Raw genomic sequence first — 26656 nt, 5'->3', positions numbered from 1 at the left:
TCCTAAGTTTCCTATTACTTTGTGAGGAAAAATCATCTATCTCGATGTGATGGATGTCGAAGGCCCATAGGATTTTAACTTACTCCTCGGTCGTGACTATGTTTATGTCATGGGAGCTCTTGTCTATTCTCTCTTTCATGTCATATGTTTCCTGCATGAAGGAAGAATTGTAGTCATTGATTAGCTTTCGTCTGTTGGTCCTAATATGTTTCATGATCAATCATCTTCCCTAAATGGTCCTTGTATACAAGTGGTATCACCCCCACCATAGTTTAATTATGTGGCCACCTGTTCCATGCCCGCGTCTACTCATGATCTAGTTAATGATATAGTGCATCATGTACTCAGGACATTGGAACCCAATATTTCCATTAGATCCCTTGAGAGGCATACCTTAGAGAATGTTGTTCTCCCATCTGATGAGAACTCTTGGAAGCCATGGTCTCTTATAGTCCATAATCAAGGTGATGAGGATAGTTCTTATACTATGTCAACCTTGTTAAAAAATGAAATAGGTGTCATGAGGATAGTTCTTTTACTATGTCAATCGCATTAGAAAATGAAATAGGTCCCCATGAGGATAGTTATTCTATTATGTCAACCTCATTAAAAAGTGAAATAGGTCCCCATGAGGATAGTTCTTTTACTATGTCAACCTCATTAAAAAATGAAATAGGTCCCTATAAGGATAGTTCTGTTACCACGTCAACCTCGTTAAAAATGAAATAGGTCCCCATGAGGATAGTTATTTTACTACGCCAACCTCATTAAAAAATGAAACAAGGTGTCATGAGCATATTTTTTTCTCGTGTTTCAAGCTTGCGAAAAAATGAAACCATCTTCAAGCATAGTTTGTTTATGTTTCAAGCTTGTGTAAAAATGAAACCAAATCCAAGAATAAGTTTTTCTCATGTTTCAAGCTTGTGAAAAAATGAAACCATCTTCAAGTATCCCCAAGCATAGTTTCCCAAGTTTCAAGATTGTGTAAAAAGGAAACCATTCCCACATTACCTCTCCTGATTTCCATTTGTATTAGCATGTTTTTGCTAGATGAGACTTGGTTTTTTCTTTCCATCATCACCATTTCTTTGTACGATGATACACTTTCACTTGGTTGTTTTACCCTTGCTTGAGGAACGTATGAAATGAGTGGTCTTATTAGCTAGCCTGTTGACCTTTACATGTTTTGAGTAGTTCCATCATGACCAGACCAATTGCTACCCTTTTATACCACTCATTCCTCCAGGTGGAGTCCTCTTTCATCTCTTTTCCGACTCCAAAAATATGAAAAGATTATTAAGAATTTTTCTTTTCAAACTCGTAAAAGTAAATGAAAACACGTCTACTCAGTATAAGTTTAACCCTTTTGCAGACTGAGATAGACTAGCTATGAAAAAGGAATACCTTAGTCAAACATGGCTAAGAGGTTCTCTTGAATATTGTTTTCTACCTTTTCGAATTTGAGAGACTATCTACGAAAATGGGCCTTTAGAGTTTTCTTTTCCACCTCTTTTTCAATCTCTCAAAACATGAAAAAGATGTCGAGTTACCCCTCATCAGACTCGTAAAACGTAAATTACATAGGGCTTGTCACCATGACGAGACCGATCTACTCCTTTCTAGGACTTGTTAAACTTACTAGGATGGATTCATCTAAAGGATGAACTTATATAACAAGCATATGGTATCATCTTCAAGCTTGTGATTAAAAATAAAGAGGTACTCATTAGAAATAGTGAGGTAAAAATGAATGTAAATGTGTCATGTATTCTGTATAAAAGGTAACATGTTGCTCTTGAAAATGAAACTCATTTGCATTTTGTGTTAGGTTTGGGATATCCTCACTTAGTCACTTGCTTTCCTGGGTTTGGAAAATCCATTTGCTTCTCATTTCATCGTTATCTATATTCATCATGACCATTGATCCCATTTTGATTCAAATGATACCAAACTTCGAAGTCATGCCACTGATATGTTCAAGAGAAGTTCTATATATAAATTCTAACCTCTTATACCCCATTTGACATTCTGTGCCAAATTCTGAATCACTCTCACCAAATTTACAAAGTCCTTTGTTTCGTGTCGATGATGTGGGAAATATTATGGTCCTCCTTCAATGGATCACTTCTTGTCCACTTCATCTCATTATCTAGGAAGATGGTCCAGAAACTCCCTTTCACTACCTTGGAGCTTGCATGCCTCAATGGCAGGTTCTTCGCATTCAAAAATAGGTTCACATAATTGGCTTTCGATCAAATGATTCTACGAGTGTTTTACTTCAGCTTCCTTATTCACACTCGTGGAATGTGTTGTTGTACCTTGACATCCATTGTCACTATTGGTGGTTTTTCTCATGCTTGTTAACGGTTCACATCATTGATTGGTAATTAGGTGGTTTTCTATCATGTTCAAATCAAATACGTCTATTCACATGGTAGGATTTAAACTTTGGTTGGATCAAGAAAGAGATGAAGACCCAGAGTTTCATCTGATAAATCCATGTTGCATTGAGTTATTAGCTATTCATGATTGTACACATGATTCCTTCTATACGAATGGTTGCATCCATGCCGTGGATCCATACATATGATCCTTTCTATTCGGAAGGCTACATCCATGTCGTGGATCCATACATATGATTCTTTATAGTCGGATGGCTATGTCCATGCCGTGGATCCATACATATGATCCTTTCTATTTGGATGGTTTCATCCATGCCGTGGATCCCTTACACATGATCCTTTCTAGTTGGATGGCTATGCCCATGCCATGGATTCTTGTATTTTTAAATTCCTACTTAGAGATGTCATATATCTTGTATTATGTTTGATTTGCAGGTCTCATAGCAATAGTTATCCAAAGTCCTTGCCTTGACTTGTAAAGCACTTCAACCATCACTTCCTATTCAGACTTCATGCTTTAGGGGGAATTTGTTATACAATAATTTGTTGCACTCCCCGTATCATACCCTGAGCTATTGAACTTTTCCCAAAATGTCACAAAGTGACAAAAGCTGTCAATGAATTCATGATGAAAAACATTGATCAGAGCATCCCTAAAGAAAAGAAGAAGAAATTCCTTGAATTAATTCTGTGAGAGCTTGTCAAAAAACCCTATTTGCAAGCCCAAAACTACTTTTAGTAGAAAACCCATGCCAGTACCCTTTGGTCTAACTACTGACTAGTGCTATCAGAACGACTTTGGATAGGAAAATTGGCGTTGATCCTCTTTAGGCAGTTTCTCTAAAAATGGAGCAGATGCTTCTCTTACTAGAAGCTTCAAGAACAACAAGTTGGTTATTGTTGAATAAGGATATGGTCGAGTTCTCCCATTTTGATTCCTTGATCCTACCTTTAGGGATATTCCCCTTAATATGTGGACCTTCTTCCCCTTTTTATGGATCTCTAACTCCATCTCCTTCCCTATAAATGCATTTCCTTACACCCTCAAATGGTTGGTCAGACGAGATTGGTCATGTTGGTGCTAAATTGTGCCTAATTGCTACCAATTTGTGAAGGAGAAGGGAGAGCTTGAGAATTCTTGACTTGGACTTGGAAACCCATCTTGAAGGAGGATTTTGACATCAAGACAGTGGTTGTATGCTTCCCTCTTGTGTTTATTATTAATACAATGCATGTTTAATTTCCATAAGTGTGTAAATGATTACTTGCTTAGTATGATGCTCCTTGATATGTCATATGGTTTACATTAGAATGCATATCCTATGTTTTTCCTTTGTTTTATTTGTTTGATCTCTCTTGCAGGTATACATTCACAACAGAATAGAGAGGATCAAGCTTGGAAGTGAGGAGATCGAGACCGACATCGAAAAGTGACTGCATAGGAGTGGTGTAGGTCATCTTTCTTCTCCCATGTCATTCTGATTTGAACTAGGAGATTTTTTCATGTATTTATTTTGGTTGTTACTAGATCCACTCATTAGACTAGAGGGATCACTTCTATCCATAGAACGGATTGCCTAGATAACAACAAGCTTGAAAGAAAGAAAAACTATGCTTGAAATAAGTTTTCATGCCTCCAACATAATGACTTAATTCGAGGTACATGCCCCCCAAGCTTATTTTCATGCACCTAAGTAGATTACTAGCTACTAATAGGTGGATGGAATGAAGGTTCATTTACGAGATCAAGTGAAAGACTTGACTGAAAATTTATGAAATCTAATCAAAGATTCGAATTTAAAGGGGATTTGTGTCATTTTTTAACGAGCTTGACACAGGAAAATAACTATGCTCATAGGAACTTATTTCATTTTTTAAAGAGGTTTACATAGTAAAAGAACTATCCTCATAAGATCTTGTTTCATTATTTAATGAGCTTGACACAAGAAAAGGAACTTTTCTCTGGTACCTTGTTTCATTTTTCACCGAGCTTAACACAAGAAAAGGAACTTTTCTCTGACACCTTGTTTCATTTTTTAAGGAGCTTGACACAGGAAAAGGAACTTTGCTCCAGAATCAAATCATGGCCTCCAAGAGACCATGGCTTCCAAGAGGTTCTCTTTAGATCGGAGAAAAATGCTCTGGAAGGGATAAAAGGATCCAATGGAAAGATAATACTCAAATTTCCCAAGTAAATGATTCACCATATCACCTATCGAATCTAGGTCGAAAGAAGTTGAGATGACTATGAAAGGATCATCTTCAACAATAATTATGTGAATGGGATAGATTTCCACATAATTAACCTATGGCAGGGAAGATACCACTTTCACATTCAGAACACTTAGGGAAGTAGGATGATTTTCAATCAATTCAGGACCAACAAATGAAAGATGATCGATAGGCACAATCAGTCCATCATGTGGGAAGCACACCACTTGAAAGAGTATGGATACAACAACATTCATAACATAAACATAGTCTTGCCCTAAGAGAAAATTGAAGTCAAAAGGGTCTATGAACACCATAACATCAATACATACAATTTTTCCTCCCAAGGTAATAGGAAACTGAGGAGGGATCCCAAGGGTTGATTGGTTCTTCTATTAAAAGCTAACTGATTTGAAGCGATGAACAAAAGCTATGGGAAACCCAGATATTTCCAAGAAGAGGAGGATAGAATACTAACAAAATATCCCTCATCTATAACAATGCTATGGATGTCCCTATTATAAGACTTTACCATGATCTTGAAAGGCATGTAAGAAGGGAGAAAAGGTTATGTCAATCGACTGCAATCAAAAGGAAGTGACCTATTTCCTTGGAGGGGGTTTTGTAGGGACGAGAGAAATGATCCCTTGTCTAGTAAAATCAGAAGAAATAAGAAGAATGTGAGCAGCATGATCCTTACTCTCTATGGGAAAAGTACGATTGACTGAAGGTGGAATCGGGTCAACCAATGGTTGGTCGGGAATAGAATCATGGGATTCACATTAATTGGATTCAAATTCTGATAAATCACTTCATCAACTAGTGGAGGATTGGGAAAAATCTTCTAGTAACCAGTTGGAAGTCATGGCTGAGAAGCTGCAAGGTTTTCCAACAATTTTTAGGCTTCATCCATATAAGGAAAAAAGGTGAATAGGATGATTCCCTTCACATAAATTACAAGGAAATTTGACTTTACCATTTTTTCCATGGACCTTACTATCTCTAGTTGAGGGTTTTTCACTAGCATGACCTCCAGAAGCTAATGACGAAGGCCGATGTGAGCCTGTGGACCATATTTCTAATACCTTGGGAATACCCGGATAATTTCTAAGAAGGTGGTCACCCTTACATAACATGTAAGGAAATTTAACTTTACGGGGCTGATTGGAAGGTTTGTCCATACTCATTGTGTCTGTAGAAATGGTTGCTTGGTTTCCCCCCTGCTTATTTTTCTTCTTCTTCTTCGTCCTCTTCTTCTTCTTCTTCATAGGTTCCTGGTTACTAGAATAAAGACTTTCACTAGGCGAAGATAAAGAAAGGGATGAAGAAAGAATAGGTGAAGAAGGTAAAGGGTCACTTTAGTACCAACATGAGGTTGTGTTGATGGTGCTGGACCCTCCAACATGTCAGGGGATCTCCCCGGTAAGAAGTCCCTACTAGACCTCATACCATTTGGTGTAGGAGTCCCAGCAGTGGGTTGTACGATATTGCCTTGACTGCAATTGCGCGTAGAGGCAAGTAATATATCCATGTTGGTAGCAAGGGTGTGACATGTGCAACAAGACAAGGAAGGTGTATGAATGGTTCTAACATGAGGAGAGTGAGGTGAGTGCTCCCCTTAGAAACCTGTGAAAGCACGTGGTTAATAAGGGAATACATGAGAAAATATGCATCACAAAATGGCAAGCAAGTGAGCTTACAATCCAAAGTGATGGTTAAACAAACATCACATTTCATTAAGATTCATACATACATATACAAAAAGAGGCTATACACACATGCATAAGAAAACATATACATATATCATTAGAGTAAACAGGATAGCTAAAACACAATAACAACATATGCATGAAACATGTTGGCTCTGTTATATTAAGAAGTGAAAGTTCCAATCATAAAATACAACCATGACCAACCAATAGTGCCAATAACGGAATGTTACAGTCATTGCCACCTACTCCTCCAAAGAGATGTACTAGCTCTGCACTGTGGAGAAGCCAAGGCTTGTTACAATGCTCTCTAAGCTTTCTCTAAGATACTCCTATCGAAAGCTTGGTTGACCAAAAGCCTCTACAATGAGTTCTAAGGTACTATAAATAGAAAAGGGTGGGGTGATCCTTGACATCCCCCTTTGTGACTGTTCACCTACCCTCATGACTCTTCAACTACTCTATGACTATTACATTTGACTATCAACACTTGAACTTCCACTTACAAGATATTACATCCAATCTTCACATGTACCCATGTGAGACAAAATAGGCTTGAGCAAGCAATGCAAGCTAACACTATACTCAGACAGTTGTGGTGAGACCAACTCTTTGACATCCTTGCGATGACCGATGGTGGTGAAATGATGCCAAGCTTGGTCATCTGTGATGGTGTCCATGCGCTCAATGGTGACATCGTGTTGAAAGTGAACTCTTGTCTTTGTTGCATATGGGTACACTGATATGGCTCCTTTGTCTAACTCATTTGATAACATGTGCATCATCGTATTGAGTGTAGTTAGACCAACAACATACTGATGCATAGTGTCTATGCTGATCTACGAGTGTGTGCTAGTGACCATGCACATCAACTTGTCAGAATACATGTTCAACTCTAGTTGGACTTGCTTCTTTTTTTCCTTGGTGAGTGTGCCAAATGGGTGGGATCACATGCATGCGCACAATGACATCCATGCTCTTGAATACCCCTGCATGTGATCGACAACACTGCTCACCCTATCTGATCCATGCTAGTTGTTGAGTGGATCTATGGCCGCAGTTTCATCAGTCAGTGGATGTTGTGTCTCCTGGTGTACCTGTTTGTGCGGCAACTCCTTCTCTCGTCTATGTAGCTCTTGTTCTTCCTTGAGTTACTTCTTTCGAACCTAAAACTCCTTATATATTTCTCTCTCTGCCTTCACGCGATCCTCTTGTCACGTCACTGGCTCATAGCCTCAATCTCCAAAGCTTATTTAATCACAAGTGGATCTGATCGAGCTTGTAACTTTGTTCCGCCTTTGCACTGTCAACAATCTCCCTCTTGTAATTTTCACATGTAGGTGTGCTACCTTCTGCTACTGCTGATGGTGCTTCTTGCAGTGATGCCACTGCTATTTCATCTTGATATCCTTTTCCATGAAGAACTTGATGCCTTCATAGATAGGAAAGTTCATAGAAACTTGATCGACTGCATCCCCAGTTGTGCTCTGAACAGTGCCTTTGACTCTGCCCTCCTGTAAGCCATGGTACCCATGCTGCTAAGAGGAATAAGGAAAACTGTGATACCTAGAGACATAGAAACACTCATGACAAGCAACCTTTCAGTAGAAAACAAAAACAAACTAGAGGACTGACATGCAACATACATGTGTGACTGTCTGTGAAGATTTCACAATTTTCACCAGGAGACTAGGAGATTGTTTGCTAAAACCACACAAGGCACAATTCGAGTTGTCGGGAGGCTGATTGACTGCTGGAACTGCGCAATGCATAGTCTAACCTAGCCTGTTGAGGACTGAAATTGTGCAATTCGCAATTTCAGTCATAAGTGACATGCAAACCAGCAAACTGCAATGCGCAATTTCTGGGGCCAGCAAGGCACTGCCTTCTAGAATTTCACAATGCAAGTCTGGAGGTCAGTACTGGGCCATACCTGTGAAATTTCTGGAGGGAAGGTAGAGGCTTCACTTCTAAAAATGCGCAATTCTAGCTGAGCAAGGAAAGGTCCGAGCTAAGGTAGCCCAGACCCGCTGACGGGCGACTGAAAACATGAGAAGTCTGAATGCATGGTTAATCTGGGTGTAAACAAGAGTGAATGATCATGCATGAAAATAGTAAGTGTAGGATTTAGAAAACAAGAAAGCATGCATATGTGTGAAGCGAGTCACCGCAACGGTGACCATCGGTGCAAAAACAATGTCATGCATGCGACAGTAGTGAGATGTTAACAAAAACTGAAAGGGTACTTCTACAAGATAACATACATTGAAATGATAGCAAGTTCTCATTGAAATCAAGAAGACAACACTCACACAAAGCGAAACACAAAAAGCGACAGAAATGTAGCGCAAGACATGAAAAGTAGAGTTACCTGAAACAGCTAAGGTGAAAGTGTCGAAGACTCCTCAATGCAATGTGGGATATCAAAGCTACAAGGTCGATGCGAGGAATGAGCTCTGCAACATCCAGTTGATGAGTTTTGATAAGATCGAGGTTATGACGTGCATGCCACAAATCAAGGAAAAAGCGACACTTTGTGAGAGGTTTCTAAAATGAGCTTTGCATGTAACTTCTAGCTGCTAAAAATAGATCCCTATATCTAGGGATGCCTTTTGCATGCTACCTTTTGTTATTACAGGAAGAGCAACCCATGCATGAAAATCATTTTTTCTCGGTCCTGGAGGGAATTCGTCAACCTGAAGGCACATGTAACAACCTGCTTGATTGAGAGAGGGATTTGTGAGTGTCCAACAGATTCCTCGCCAGCAACCATATTCAGTTTGATTGTATACGTAATTCCGTCAACATCAGGGGTGAGGTCGAGGGGGGTATGCCTACCGAGTATATTATCTCAATCAAGGGCATTAACGTACTGGTCTGACCGCTATGTTCTATTCTTCGCTGAGCTGGTCTGACCGATCTGGGTGTATTGGCTGAACTGGGTATTCCGTGGTATCCGACCTATGTATCCGTACCCGGCCCTCTGTATCTGACCCTCCTATCCGAAACCCGTCCTGTCCTACCGTAATGTGCAATTTTTGAGAGGAACTGGGTTGGATGTACCAAAGGGATTGCGTAATTTTTGGGAGGAGTAGGTGACTACTACCTAGAATTTCACAATTTTTGGGAGGAGTTGGGCTGGCTTCCATAGAGGGATTTCACAAATTCTGGGAGGAGCAGGTGACTGCTGCCCAAAATTGCGTGATTTCTGGGCTGAGTTGTATTGTTGGGCCTGATTGCACAACTTTCCCAATGAAGGTTGTCTGACTGCATTGTGCAATTTCTGAGCCCAGCAGATTTATGCAGTTTCTGGAGGGAAGGAGGGTTCCCCTCCAGAATTGCGCAATTTTCTGAGGGAGCTGCTGAGCCACCAACTAGCCCAAGTCCAAAATGGCAGCTTGTGAGGGGATAGAAGCAAACTAACATGTACAGGCTGGCAAGCTGCTAAGAAATCAATGAAGCCTATGTACTTGAAAGTGCAAGACATGTTGCTAAGGATGGTTGGTAGGGAGGCTCCAAAATGAAGCTAAGGCAAAATTTTGGAGGGTGGTTGTAGCCTCTACAACACTTGGAGACAAACTAGTAGAACTCCAGCTCTTTGAATGAACCTTATTCATGAAAATAAAGTCTAACAACTTCAGAAGTATTGTTCATCTCTCTGTTCTTCTTAGTTTCCACACTTTCTTGATTGTAAGATGTATCATATGCCAAGCTCTTGGTCAGTTGGTACACATTCCAAGCCAAGCCAACATAGCTATTTCGATTGGGGATAAGGGGTATATTGGTGCACAAGCCATATGATCGTTAGAGTTTTAGTTTCATCTCTAGTGTTTCTCCATTGCCAGTAGGCCTGAACAGTACCTTGGCAGATTCATGCAGGAACACAAGCATCACTTTGCTACCAGCGAGCCTAGTCAGTACCCCGATAGAGTTACTTGCATTACCTCTCTGCGGAGGAAGGATTTCTCTTATTTTGCCTTATTCATTTTCATTTTTTCAAAAAAATTTCACATTTTCATTTTTCATTTTTCATTTTCTATAACTATGCATAGCACTTATTCATTTCAGAGGCGGAAGAGGGATCCTAACTTATTGAGAGCAGAAGAGGTTGCTCCTTTAGAGAAGTAGTTTATATATACCTTTGACGTGCTTGTTAAGGTTTTCCCCATCACCTTACTCTACTTGACTGAGCTGACAAGAATTAACCCAAAAACAATCGACTAGAGTAGGTGATACTAGTTAGCGAACAAGCGTTGTGTTTTCACCAAGGTTCACTTCGAATAGTACGTATTTTCCATTGACATATCATGGAATGAAGATAACAAGTTCTTCATACAGAGGCAATATGACATATAACCAAGTATTGATAACTGAACAAGTGCTCTTGCACTTTACCTAGCTTGTTTCAAGAGTTGCACACGATTTCATGCGAAACTAACCTACGAATGCAAACAAGCATACAAATAAAAAATAGAACAAAGAAAAAGTAAATGCATAAGAAAAGTGAATAAGAAAACAAGCATGGAAGCAAAAAAACATGCAAGGTAATAAGTAAACATACATGCAAGAAAAAAAACCAAAAGAAAGCACTACTCCTACTCTAAAGCTAACGGTGCATGGGTCTACTCACGTGAAGTGATACTTCGAGTGTAGTCACCGGCACATTGGTCGACCCATGTTGGTGAAGGTATGGTTCACGAACAACACAATAGTGTGAACAAGTAAACATGAAAGATGTAACAATGAAGACAAACACACTTTGGGCTTAAGTGCATCCACATAAAAGAAGTAAGTGAAAGCACATGACTTGCACTCTATGGACTTGCCATGGTGTTGTGCTACAGTGTGTGCAGATGTTAAGTGTATGCATTCTCTTCACTATGACATGCAAGAAAACGTGAAAAAGGTAGAACACTTACGTTGTGCAAGTGTGCTCGCTGTGTAAGATTCCTCTAATGCATGAGCGTTGGGATCATGTAGTTCGAGTGGAGGAAGTGAAATTTGGGTGTTTGGTTGGTCTTCAATGCAAAGCAAAGAGTGATGATGTGCCTTTCATATTTCAACAACTTCCTAATTGGAAGTGAAACCAACCTCAGGACAACGAGGGCTTGACATAACCATCAGCTTGGGCTGAAGTGCCTTGACAGCCTGTAGGGTTTCAACTTCGTTGATAGGTATATCAGCATAGAACAGTGTCTTAGACATATTAACAATGATTGAATCAACATTGTGATCAGATGAAGAAGTAGAGACATCATGACAACCAAGATCAGAAAATTTAGGATGTTTGTCGGCATCCTCATGATTTGATGAATCGTGCAGATGGGTCAATGAGAAGCAAGGATGCTCACCCTCTGTGTTTTTAGAAATGACAGATGATATATTGGATGGATTTTCAGAGGAAGATGTGTCCTCTCTGCAATGTAATGAGAGACTGACATCTGACGTGTCTTGTGAATGATCAGAAGTAGAAACATCCAGAAATGAGTTTTCATAGGGAAATCAGTAGTGGCAGAATCACAAGGGATGTCAGGATAGAGCGAGTGAGGCATGGATGGAAGGGATTCATCCTTCTTTGCGGCTTATTCTTTAGATTCCCACACACGCTCATCATGAATGATGGCGGAGGTTGGTTGAACAACACCAGCTCCGTCAAAAGCTTGATCCTCGTTCACAACAAGTGTGGAGTCCAGAACAAAACAACACAAGACAATACAATTCGGAGGATCAACAGGACACAGGGATGGAGGTTGAGGGAACGAATCCACGTGAAAACCAATAGGTTTGCAAGCCAAATCTGCGCAGATGTCAAGAGTAGATGGGGTGGGAGGATGTGAAAGTTCAACAAATGTGTGTGTGTATTCTCCCACATCATTGTGTGGTGGTGGAGTTTTTTGATGAGGTGAAGGCAGATAGTCACTTTTGATAGCAACTGTGCTTGCATGTGATTGTGCAGCTCCATCACTGAAGTGTGCTAAGTGAGATTCAAATTGTTTCAAGAATTGTGATTTTTTAGATATGTAAAGAAGATACTCAAATCTTCCATCAAGAAATTCCCAATCAATTTCATCTTCGGGAAAGCGGTATGAAAGATTACAAAAGTGTGTGTGGAACTGCTCAACGGATTCATCGGGTGCCTTCTATAATTTTACAATTTCTTTATTGAGTGCTTTATGGTCAGAATGATTAAAAGCACGGTCTATCTCTGCGACTAGATGAGAAAGAGAATGAATAGATTTTTCAGGAAACGGGGCACACTAGTGCATTGGGCACCCTCGAAGCATGTAGACGAACAATGCACAGGTCATGTATTCCTCAAATATTCCATGTCTTTCACATGAGCCTACAATGTCGACTGTGTGACTAACCAAGGCTACGTAGCCTCCACCATCGTATGTTTTATGTGACAAGTTATCCCAAAGCTCTTTCGAGACTTCGAAGTTGTTTTCATAAGACATACACTCTGAAAGAGGAACTCTATAGTTACTCATGATAGATATGCAGAGATTCAAAACAGATTGTGAGGAATTAGCTTGTCATTTGGCCCTCCTTCTAGTGTGAAAAATGTTGATGGTGCTGGACCTGCCAACATGCCAGGGGATCTCCCTAGTAAGAAGTCCCAACTAGACCTTAGACCGTTTAGTGTAGGAGTCCCAACAGTGGGTTGTACGGTATCACCTTGACCGCAGTTGCGCACAGAGGTAAGTAAGATATCCCTGTAGCAAGGGTGTGACATGTGCAGCAAGCCAAGGAAGGTATATGAATGGTTCTAACACGTGGAGAGTGAGGTGAGTGCACCCCTTGGAAACCTGTGAAAACATGTGGTAAGAAGGGAACACACGAGCAATGATGCATCACAAACTTGAAAGCAAGTGAGCTGACAATCCAAAGTGATGGTTAAACCAACAACACATTCTAGTAAGATTCATACATACATATATAGAAAGAGTTTATACACACATGTGTAAGAAAACAGATACATATATCATTAGAGTAAACAAGATAGATGAAGCACAATAACAACATATGCATGAAACATGTTGGCTATGTTATATTAAGAAGTGAAAGTTCCAATCATACAATACAACCATGACCGACCACTAGTCCCAATATAAGAACATTACAGTCACTGCCATATGCTCCTCCAAAGAGATGTACTAGCTCTGCACTATGTAGAAGCCAAGGCTCGTTACAATACTCTCCCTGATTTCTATAAGATAGCCCTATCACAATCTTGGCTAACCAAAAACCTCTACAATGAGTTATGAGGTACTATAAATAGAAAAGGGTGGGGTGACCCTTGACATCCCCATTTGTGACTGTTCACCTACCCTCATGACTCTTCAACTACTCTATGACTGTTACATTCAACTATCAACACTTGGACTTCCACTTTAAAAGATTTTACATCCAATCTGCACATGTACCCATGTGAGACAAAATAGGCTAGAGCAACCCATGCAAGCTATCACTAACACTTGGATAGTTCTGGTGAGACCAACTTTTTGACATCCTTACAATGATCAACAGCGGTGAACTGATGCCAAGGTTGGTCATCCATGATGGTGTCTGTGCACTCAATGGTGACATCTTGCTGAAAGAAAACTCTTCCCTCCATTGCATCCACGTACACTAATATGACTCCTTTGTCCAACTCGTCTGATAACATGTGCATCATCATCTTGAGTGCAGTTGGACCAACAACATACTGATGCATAGTGTTTGTGCTAATCTCCATGATGGTGACCATGTGCATCAACTTGTCAGAATACATGTTCAGCTCCAGCCAGACTTGCTTCTTGTCTTTTCCTGGTGAGTTTGCCAAATGGGTGAGTTCACATGCGTCTCACAATGACATACATGCTCTTATACCCTTGCATGCGATCGACAATACTACTCACCCTGTCTGCTCCATGCTGGATACTGAATGGATCTATAGCCCGTATGGGCACAATTTCATTAGTCTGTGAATTTTGCGCCTCCTGCTGTACATATTCCTACTGGAACTCCTTCTCTCACCAGTGTAGCTCATGTTCTTCCTTGTGTTTTTTCTTCCAAACCTGCAAATCCTTCTTTGTTTCTCTCTCTACCTTTGCAAGATCTTCTTGTCGCGCAATTGCCTTATAACCTCAATATCCAAAGTTTCTTTCGTCACAAGTGGATCTGCTCGAGCTTGCAACTTTGTTCTGCCTCTGCGCTGTCAACAACCTCCCTATTGCAATTTTCGCATGCAAGTGTTCTACCTTCTGCTACTGCTAATGGTGCTACTCACTGTGACATCGCTACTATTTCATATTGATATCCTTTTCCATGAAAAACTTGATGTCTTCATAGATAGGCAAGTTCATGTACACTTGATCGACTGCATCCCCAGTTGTGCTCTGAATGGTGTCTTCGACTTTGATCTCCTACAAGCCATGGTACTTGTGCTGCTGAGAGGCAGATGAACACCTGTGATACTCGGAGACATAATGACACTCATGAAAAGAAATATGTAAGTTGAAAACCAAAACAAACTGGAGGATTGGCATACAACATACCTATGTAACTATTTGTGAAGATTGCACAATTTTCATCGGGAGATTGGGAGACTGATTGCCAAAACTGCAAGGCACAGTCTGATCTATTGGGAGGCTGATTAACTACTAGAACTGTACAATGCACAATCCAGCCTATCCTGCTGCTGAAACCGTGCCATGCACAATTTCAGTTAGCAGTGACATGCAAACTAGCAAACTGCATTGTGCAGTTTCTAGGGCCAGCAAGGCACTGCCTCCTAGAATTGTGCAATGCAGGGGTGGAGGTAAGTGCTAGGCTAGGCTTGCACAATTTTTGGAGTGAAGGCAGAGCCTTCACTTCCATAAATGCACAATGGTAGTTGGGCAAGGCAAGGTTCGGGCTAAGAGAGCCCAGACCTGCCGACGGGGGACTGAAAACATGAGAAGTCTGAATGCATGGTGATACTAAGTGTAAGCAAGAGTGAATGATAATGCATACAAATAGTAAGTGCAGGATCCAGAAAATGGGAAAGCATGCATGTGTGTGAAGCAAGTCGCCGCAACGATGATATTTGGTGCAAAAACAGTGTCATGCACGTGACGACAGTGAGATGTTAACGAAAATTGAAAAGATGCCTCTACAAGCTAGCATACATTGAACTGAAAGCAAGAACTCAATGAAATCAAGAAGATAACACTCACATAAAGTGAAACACAAAAAGTGACATAAATGCTGCGGAAGACATGAAAGCCAGGCTTACCCTGAAACAACTAAGCTGAAAGTGCCGAAGGCTCCTCGATACAATGTGGGATGTCAGAGCTGCAAGGTCGATGTGAGGAACGAGTTCTGTAGTGTTCGGTTGATGATTTTTGACAAGATCAAGGTTATGATGCGCATGCCACAAATCTAGGTAAAAGGATCACTTGGTGATAGGTTTCTAAAATGAGATTTGAATGTAACCTCCAACTGCTAAAAATAGATCCCTAGATAGAGGGATTCCTTTTGCATGCTGCCTTTTTCTATTTCTAGAAGAGAAGCCCATGCATACAAATCAACTTTGCTCAGTCCTAGAGGGTAACGGTCAACCTGGAGGCACATGCAACAACTTGCTTGAATGAGAGAGGGATTTGTGCAATTTCTGAGAGGTATTGGGATGGCTGTCCCAGAGGGATTGCAAAATTTTTGGGAGGAGTAGGTGATTGCTTCGCAAAATTACGCAATCTCTGGGAGGAGCTAGGCTGCCTGCTTGAGAGGGATTATGCAATTTCTGGGAGGAGCAGGTGACTACTGCCCAGAATTGCGTAATTTCTGGGCTATGCTACAGTGCTGGGCCATATTGTGCAACTCTCCTAAGGAAGACTGTCTAACTGCATTGCGTAATTTCTGATCCCAACAGGTTGACCAACATATTTATGCAATTTTTGGAGGGGAGGCTAGTTCCTCTCCATAATTGCGGAATTTCCTGAGGGAGCTGCTCAGCCAACAAATAGCCTAAGTCTGGAATGGTAGTTTGTGAGGGGATAGAAGCAAATTGACATGCAAAGGCTAGCAAGCTGCTAAGAAATGAATGAAGCCTATGCACTTGACAGTGCAAGAGATGCTGCTAAGGATGGTTAGTAGGGAGGCTCCAAAACGAAGCCAAGGAAAATATTTGGAGGGTGGTTGTAGCTGCTACAACATATTGATGTTGTTCAGGTGGAGGAGAACTCGGTTGAGAAGAAGTTTGGACATTTGGGACCATAAAGGTCGAAAATAACCAAACTAGGAAACCAATGGTAAATCCGAGAAGGGATAACGTTTCCATATAAGGAGCACCAATATTTCCAAAAGAAGGAAAATGACCAGGATTCCCATCAAAGGGGTTCCCTTGATTGGTAGACTCTAGAACTATTTCCATTAGTCTCAACGTAAGATCCACGAAGGATTTATTCCACAGGGAGGATGTTGTTCTGCAGTCAATTAATTAATTTTAGAAATTAACAATACAAAAAAAACAAAGGGGTAACTAGGAAAAAGGGTTTGCCAAACATTTGTGAATTGCAATACACACCATGGAGAACCAATGACTCAACATATGTGTAGGTAATCTCACAAAATGACGTGTTCGTTCTATCACGGTATACAAGGCGACCGACTCAGTTACCTATGGATGGATAGAAACCTATTGGGGACTCCCAAAAATACTCGATGGTACGTGGGAGTGTAGTCCGTAGTATTGTTGTCTAATGCATAACCGTTCAATGAGAGCATTCCCATATACTTTACGTGTGTGGAGCGCCACCAATATACCAAAAGTTATATGGAGAATGATCCTATACACTCACGTACGTGGAACGAGATTTCACCCACAGGATGCAATGCTAGCAAACAATGACAACTCCTATGTTTAATGACACTGGAACACGTCTCTAGCATAGACCTCTATGTGTGTCATTAAGTTTCAAATGCTCCTTAAGTTAATTGAAGTGAATTTTAAAGTTTATCTTCAATTAAGTTTCGAGTTCAAGGCTAAAAAATTGATGTCACCTGAACACACCTATGATGCAAATAATATGACAAAAATAACTCTTTTCAATTTCGATGAAATATATCTAGTGTAGGGAAGAGGTGCAAACAATGATGCAACAATCAAATATGCAACAAACAAGAGCTTCCTAACTAGATCTTTCAATTTCATTATTCCAATTCAATTCAAAGCATTAAAATATGCCAAACCCTGCAATATAATATATGCATGATTCCCCTGAAAACAATGTAAATGTAATCGAAACACAATTTCCTCTCCTTCTATAAAAATGAGAATTCTAACTATGCAAATGTGATATATGCAAGATAATTCTTCAAAACAAGCATAAGAGGATTCCAATGAAATCAAACATAATTTGAGATTTCTTGAACAGAGGGCTCAAATTGAAATTGGGTGAAAATTTAAAAAATCAAAATAGATGACACTCAAAGGAGATTAACACTCATACAAAATTCAGTGCCCCCCCCCCCCAGGTGATTGAGGGGGATTTTTTTTTTGCAAAAATGAAAGCAAAAACACACAACTTCATGCTACTAAATTCCAATTTCAAACACAAAACCCCAGATGCAAATACAAAGATTTTTCTTTTCAACACACTGAATTTTCGAAATGGTGAAAACTAAGATGCAAAAGTTTAATCACTGATTTAAATGCACTTTTCAGAATGAGGACTGAAACAACAATTCATCCAAGAGACCAATGACAAAACAAAATTAGTTTGCAAGCAACCAAATGATAAGAACAAAGAGAAATAAAAAAAACTTCTTAACAAAGGAAATCAACACAAATGAAAACCAAATGGAGGCTTTAGAGATACCATAAGACACTCAAGACTTAGGGAAGGTTAGATGGAAGTAGGCCAATCAAAGAGACACCCATAAAAAGGGCAAGTTTTGAGCAAAGAAAAGGAACAACGTAGGTGCAGAAGAGGCACCAGTGCTTTGTAATGAAGGCATAGATAGGGCCTAGGTGGGGTGCAACGCAGAGACAAAGAAGGCCCAGGTGGGGTGAAATGCTCTGTCAACATACGAAAGGGTGCATTAGTCATTAGAAAGAGGATTATGACATAAAAATTGTAAACAAGACTCAATGCAATCACTTACTAGGTCTATTCTTGGTTGGTTAAAGAAATAAAAGTCTATGGAAGAGGTAAATCAAACAAAATGGACAAAGAAACCACCAAGGGAATACACCTTTCCCCAGTGGAGTCACCAATTTGTTATGTGGGATTTATGAGTGCAGACAAAAATATCTCTCCTAGGTCTAGTGGCTAACCTAGAACAAAAAAATGACAAAGGACCCAATGTTTTCCTTCAAGTAAGTAGATGAGGGGATGAAAACTGCTTGGAATATGTTGTATGTTTCGCTCCTTCTTTGGATTGAATGCTCCAATCCTAGCTCCAATTGCCAAAATTAGAACCTGCACAAATAGGAAACACAAGCCAAGAAACTACAAGATCTATGTAGCATCACCTATCTAATTTATTCAACAGATCAACATGGTATTGAAATACATAAAATAATGACATCACATATAGGAAAAAAAATAAATCTTTGTTTTGATATAAATGGAGTGAGTTACAACCATAAATAGGTGTTTACCTTGTATAAGAGATCCTCAAAGTTGTTGAATTGTCCTTCTTTTGTCACAAAGTGTACCTCCAATCACCTTAAATGCATGAAAGGATTACTCTCACAACAACAACATAAGGGTAGAATCACTCTCCAAAAGACAATCCCTTGCATATGGAAGGTTATAAATATATAGAGGACTGAGGCAAGTTGGGAGTTCTTATCCTTTTACCAATATTAGGATTGAAATCCACTCTTGATGGGAGGATGAGATCTAAGGATAAGGGATGGAAACTCCAAGGTAGGATAGGATAATATTCGAAAGTTTTATCTGAGGTAAATGGTTACAATATATCCTAGAAGCTTCTGGAAATGGAGGCTTTAGGATTCTCTCTCTTTTTCCTGAATTTATACAACCAACACAGGTGCAAGGAGAGAAACCTGTAGGTGATCAATGCAAGCCACAATGGAGCAACCTATAGGTGAACACTGTCCAACAAGAGGCCAGGGTGCGTTGGTCCTAAAACTGGCTCAAATGATGCAGTTTAGGGCAGAAACTGTGGGGAATGAGAGAGTCATGCATAGGGATTTGTGCAATGATGATGTAAAGGGGGAATAGGATGTGAATGATCCCATTAGGAGGCTGATTGATCAGATGAGACAAAATAGCCTATAATAATTATGGTAAAGGAAGGACAAGATATCTGGGAGAGATATACCAGGTGAAGGCCTATACAAGTTGTAATATTCTCCTACTTCTATTAATACAAAAGTTCCTTGTTTTCCTATACATTATGTCTCATTTTATGCATATGTAGAAAATGAATCTTTGAATTTATCTTTATAATTGTTTGTATATGTTTTATATGTTTTGGTTCTCTTGCTTGTTTTGGATGTTTTGTAGGTTCCACTTTTAGAAATTGGAGTTGGAGATGAAGCTTGCAAGCAAGGAGAAGGAGGAAACTTGCATTGGATTCCAAGTAGGTATTCTTCCCATATTTCAAACTTCTCTAAGGAAAGCATGTAAGTTTTGTCTTGGTTGTTTCTAGATCAAGACACTAGGTCTAGGGATATTACTTTTGTATGTAGAAGGAATTTATCCATAAAACAACTTGGTGACTCTGCTAGGGAACATGATGTTCTTTAATGGTTTCCTTTGTCTCGCCTTTTAGGACCTATGAAATTGACTCAATTTCACTTGTTTAGATAGTTATTGGACCTAGGAAAGTATAATTTCAAGCTTGGTTAGGATTTGATTTGTGTTTTTTGAGAAAAATTAGCCCCATCTCACTTTTTGTTATGAGATAGAGCATCCCAGTGCATATGTCTTGTTTTTTAAGTGTGATACTCACACTAGTTGCTATAAGTGAAAAAAAAAATCATTTTCCCTGCCTTGATCTCAGTTTTGTTTTGTTTGCAGTGTCTTCTTGTGTCTCTGGTCTGTTCAAGGTATTTATAAAGCCAACAACTTGTTTGGAATTAAGTGTGATTGCCTTTTTTATGAGAGTTTGTTTCTTCTTGTCAATTAGGGTTTCTAATCATCTATCTTGGTTATTTATTTGTTAAAATAATTTCATGTAACAATTCTCAATTGTGTGAATGTTTTTTATTCAATAATCTAGTCATATTTCATTTTTCATTGCATTGAAAATTGAAAAGAAAAAAAAAATTCATTTCTTCATGCATTAGGGCTTTGAATCTTTGCGTTGGAATAATGAAAGTTGAAGGTATTGTTTGGTTCATTATTTTTGGAACACATTCCATTTTTTAGATAAATATTCATCAAATGAAAAAGAGTTGTTTCTCATGCTAGTTTCATTTTAGGAGTTCGGGTGAATTTGTTTCAAGCCGTGAAACAAAAACTTTAATCAAGATCAACATTAAAATTTATCAATTAACCTAAGGATAATTTGGAACATTAACGACATATTTTGTGGTCTAGGCTAGAAGACTTATTCTGACGTCATTAAATGTAGGAGCTATCGTTAGTTGTCAACATTACATTTTGAGAATGGTTGTTGGTTTTCCACGTACATCAGAGTATATATGAACATTCTTCCACATACCTTTTGGTATATAGAACAATGCTTCATGTATAATGATTATATTGGAATGCCCCCATCACTTGGTTACACATTAGACAACACTACTATGGATTGTGATATCACATACCTCCAGGTATATTTTGGAAGTACCCACTAGGTTGCGAACCCGCCATCAATAACTGAGTTAGACGCCTTGTTAATTGTGATACACCAACACAACATTCAGGGAGATTTCCTGCATGTACTTAACCATATATTGTAGTTTACAATGACTTGGAAATCATTTCTGCCTAGTTACTCCTCTTTGGTTTTATTTGGGTTTTTAATATCTAAAATCAATTAATTAATCATGGAACAACACCCTCTTCATTCAAGTAGAATGTAAAGGTTGCATCCTTTACCTCCAGAGGCAACACCTGGACATCGTAACAATACAAAAACACAAACAAACAATCCAACTACATTGGAATCTACCCCATATGGAACTGCATATAAAATTGATCACACAGAGTCATCACTTCCTATTAGTACTGAACATGAAATTACATCTTTGGAAACTAGTGAGTTTGAGACAATTAAAACTTCTCAACCAAAGGTTCTTGAGACATTAGAACTTGAAGTTATAGAACCTAAATTGTAGACTCAAAAATATTACAACCTAAGGTAATTCCATCTAAGGAACCATAAGTTACCTAAATATTCATTTCCAAAACTTATTCTTATACTTTTCTACTTGACTCTCATCCTCAACATTTTCCTTCAAGTGCTGAAGAGAAATAAATTCCACTTGTTTTATTAAGTATAGAGGAAATTACTAAGGAAGAGCCTTCTAGAACTCAAAATCCTATTCACATAATAAGAACTCCTCTTTATCAAGATTTTCCTTTTGTTACCCCTAATACTTGACCAAAATATCCTTTACATCCAACTCCTCGATTTAATTCACTCTTGAAATCCCCTCGGAAAATTCATCCACACACCTTTGAGAGGTCTAACCATGATGGAATTAGTGACAATCACCCAACCTGTATCTTCCATTATGAGTGAATCCACTGAAGTTATGATGACCTCTATGTTCATCACTTCATCAGGAAATCACCTATATGGTGGTCCATCAGTATCCCCTGGATGCCAGTCATTTTCAAGAATATTTTCTATTGTGTCGACTAGTCCTTAGACTTCTCATTTACCTTCATTATCTAAAATACCATATGGTTTATCTTTACCGAACAACCCACCATTAGTCCCACCTATTGCACCCCAAAATCCTTTGTATCAACAACGTGGATTTTTTCTCAGTGGATTAGGAGATCCACAAAAACCCACTCCATCTTATACTAGGTAGCCTCCTACTAGGGGGCAGTGGCCTCCTTTCACTCCTTATCCTCCAACTAGGTGGAAACCTATTGCTAGAATGTTCCCACCCATTGATCAAATGTTCCAAGTTGGTGTTACACCTGTCATGAGTCCTCTTCCTACTGGTGATCCATTTACAGGGATAACTGACACTCTTTGGAATGTTATCCCACTTGTGTTTTGTCAACCTATCTAGGTCTTAACTCAAGTTTCAACTTGTCAACCTGTCCAGGCCATACCTCAGGTTCCTACTTGTCAACATGTATAGTATATACCTCAACTTCCTATGAGTCAACCTATCCAAGTCCCACTTCAAACAACTTTATGACACGACTTCACAAGACTATTGTAGTTTTTAATTGCAACCCTATGGCCTACATCTTGTCACATCAATTGTTGGGGGGTAAACACTCAAAGTGGATCATTATCCTCCAAGAGTTTGATTTTGATTTCATTAAATCCAAGTCTAAGAAATATTGTGTCTTTGTCAAATGGATATGCAACCTTCCCTCTTCAAAGTCAGAATCATCAAATGAAGAATTTATCCTTGATGAAGTGTTGTTTCCGATCGACTCCTCTTATCCATGGTATGCTGATATCATCATTTATCTCTAGACCCAAAATTTCTATCCTAAAGCCACTCATTCTAATCAGCGTTGAATTTCATACTAAGATCACCATTATATCATAATCAGAAACACTCTTTATCATTATGGTGTGAATACGATCTTCCAATAGTGCCTCACTCATGAGGAGGTCGAGAAAGATTTAAAGGATTGTCATGTTGGAGCATGCCACAAACATATGTCTCGATATGATACCACCCAAAACATATTACGTGTCAGTTAATTTTTCCTGACTATGTTCAGAGATTGTATTCTAGGATTCCAAAAGTGTCATGCATGCTATATCCATAACCAAAAACCTCATGCTCCATTACATCCAATTGTTGTTGTTGGACCATTTTCCAAATGGGATATAGACTTCATGACATGTAACCCTCATTCATCCTCGGGGACATGATTACATAATCGTTGCAGTATATTATGGGCCAAAGTGATGCATACATATGAAAATAGTGGAAGACCTGATGTGTTATTCCTTTTTAACCATGTTATCGCATGATTCAGTTTGTCACAAGCTATACTCACAGGCCATGGAAAATATTTTTGTAATTACATGATGTTTGAACTCCCTGCCAAGTTGGGACTACGACATGATAGCTCAACTCCCTACTACCAGCTAGCCAACGACCAAGTAGAAGCCATTAATAAGGTCTTGAAACAATGCTTCAATGGATGGTAGAGATTCATAAAATGAATTGGCATACTATTATGTTTTCAGCTTTTTGGGCATACCATACCTCTATCCGAAGCCATTATTTTAATTAAATGTGAAATTCCTTCATTGAAGCTTGCCATCAAACTTTTCCCTCTACCTCTACCGAAAAAAGAATGGTTTTTATGCTTATCTCGTCTAGATGAGACTTAATGCGATGTCACGATGGCCAACGAGGCATACAAAAAATGTAACAAAGAACAATTTGACCAAAATTTTAAACCTCATGCCTTTTTAGAAGGAAGGTGGTATGGTCCTCTTCTATGACCAAGAAGCCAAGAAATTAGGAGTTGGGAAACTCGAACCAATGTAGTTAGGTCCATATATAGTTAAAAACTTACTTGTGAAAGGGGCCTACTAGCTTGTACACTTTGACGAAATTCCCTTGGTGCAACCTCTAAATGGGTTGTACCTCAAAAAATACTATACTTAGATTTTTATACATAGTCACTATCTACATAATGTATAGGCTTGTTGGTGTGTTTGTAGTGTGATTTTTTTGAGAGTTTTCTACTACTTCTAGTCATCTTAGATTACATTTCATTTATAGATGTCAACATTCCCTCAACCATATGTTGGCTATGTTGATGGTGCTAGGCGTAGAACACAAAACCTTTCCTCTGAAACATGGGAAATCTATGCTCTGACTAATGAGCTAGTGAGTCTATAAGGAATATACATTGGTCACATGACTAATAATGTTACTGAGTGTAGTGCTATGATCGAACTATTTTCTGATTCGATTTCACATGGTATTCATTATTTGGTTGTTAGACTTGATTCACAACTTGTGGTGCTACATTTAAATCATATTTATTTAGTAAGGATTTCAACTATGTTATGCATGATCTTGAGATTTCGCCTCTTAGAGAGACATTTTGATTACGTTGAATATCAAAATCTCCCAAGAAGTCTAAATGCATTAAATATGTGTTAGCCAATTATATTTTAGATTGATATCCATGACATTTGTAAACCTAAAATTATCATCATCACATTATGCAAGATAGTAGAATAAGTAGAAAACATCCATAGATTAGGAACTATAAAAATTATTTTTAGTTTTACAAAAATTGCGTTTGAGATACATATGGCTCATGGCCTACAATATTTGAAAACATGCAAAAGACAAAATGTGGATTAAAATCCCTAGGTGACCAATTATGGTGATGATCATAGTAATAGCGGACTACACAGGTAGCCTTTTACAACAATTGACTAATCCGAGCCGACACCCCTATGGTGTATCTTTGTAAATAGATTAGGATGTCATCAAGTCTTGTATCGAGAATGCTGTGAGTTAGACCCTCTACATGGTGCTCAAACTCAGCTAGTGTCTCTACTAAATCTGGATCTCCTAGCTCTTCCATCTCTGCCCCACTAGATCCAACCTATCCAAATGTGGTTGTTCTCGTCGATTGAGTGCATACATGCCCTGTTAGTTCTAGTCTTCGTAGCCTGTCATCAGGGATCAACATGAGCTCTTACTATGTCTGGTTGTGTTAGATGTTTTGCACATGATGTTCAGCACAAAACATGTCACAAGTGTGTCCATCAGAACAATCTAACAAAACCGGTTCCTGGATTAGAAGAAATGAATGAGTGATTCTTGGTTATGCATGTTTTGAGGCCAGTCACTGCACACAATGACAAGTTTAGTACAAAATCAGTCTCTGAAATAATGGCAAGGAATTTTTCAAAATTGAAAGAGGTTTTTGTTCATCACATACTAAATAACAAAATCCTCTTTCCGTTTATACATAGGTGTTAGTATGTGGGATATATACGGTGGTATTTGGAGCCTACATTAACATAAAACAAATTTTTCATATTTTTTATTGTTTTAGTCATTTTAGTGCGAGGCCATTTTACAACAGATGTTAAGTAATTTTGCAAAACCCAAGGATATTTTCTTAAGTACAAGCCATATAACATAAACCTCTTTCATTTTATTCATAGGTGTCATGGATTGGGATATGTGACTAGATCTTTACAGCTCATTTTCACAGATTTAAATTTTTAATGATTTTCTATTTTAGAGATGATTTTGTGGAACAGATTGCGAGCTACTGGAAATGAATTTCCCAAATTTGAGAGATTTTTTTCTCCAACATGACCTTATCTACAAAAACCTCTTTCCGTTTTGTAACAGGTGCTATGGTTTAGGAGATATGAGTTCATCTTCAACACCTATTTTCATAAATTCGACCCAAGTTTATGTAACTAATTCTATTTTGAAGAAAATGGTTGAGCTCAATCCATTAGTACAAGGATGAGAAAATGTATATATTTTATGAATTTCATAGTGTAGGGGTTGGATTTTGGTATAAGGTTGGACTCTTGAGAAAGCTTTGAGCTTCATTGTACATTCATTTTCAGTATTTTGGCTAAGGAATTGAGACCAGGATTTGCAACACTCTTTGGGATTCATGTGGAAATTTGTCTTGGTACAGTGCTTCTCTTTGTAATTGTGAAATTTTTTTATGTTATTTCATTCCATTATCTATCTTATTTTCCTCTGAACTAAACAAACAAGAGTGTAAGTAGAATTCATTGAAAGTGCAGTGCTCTACTTGAAGTTTGCTTTAGTTATTTGATGTTTTCAGTTGTTTGGAGAGGATTCATGATTTATGTTGCCCTATTCAACCCCTCACCTATCTATTCCTTCCATCCCACTCAAATTTAAGTGCCACAATTATTGCCTACCTTGCCCCATTGAGATCTCTGTAGAACTGAGCCTCAATCCCCGCACCCCAAAATGTGCCTTTCCCTCTGAGCCAACAAAACACTATTTCATTCAACCAAACTCTCTTGCAATTATACCTAGCCTAAGATTAGTAGATATTTCAGTCATATCAAGCCCTCATCGATCATAATTTTTTGAGATTGACCCGGAGAGAGCCCTCTCCTAACCTGGTAGGGCTAGCTACCAGGTTGAGCGTGGTTTGATGTTGGCCCTGGATCCTACCTTTTCACCCCGAGGTAAATCTAGGGACT

This window comes from Pinus tabuliformis, chromosome 8, assembly GCF_031772625.1.
Source record: "Pinus tabuliformis cultivar Carrire ecotype Pingquan chromosome 8, CPIR1, whole genome shotgun sequence".
Taxonomy (NCBI): domain Eukaryota; kingdom Viridiplantae; phylum Streptophyta; class Pinopsida; order Pinales; family Pinaceae; genus Pinus; species Pinus tabuliformis.
This window is presented reverse-complemented; position numbering follows the sequence as displayed.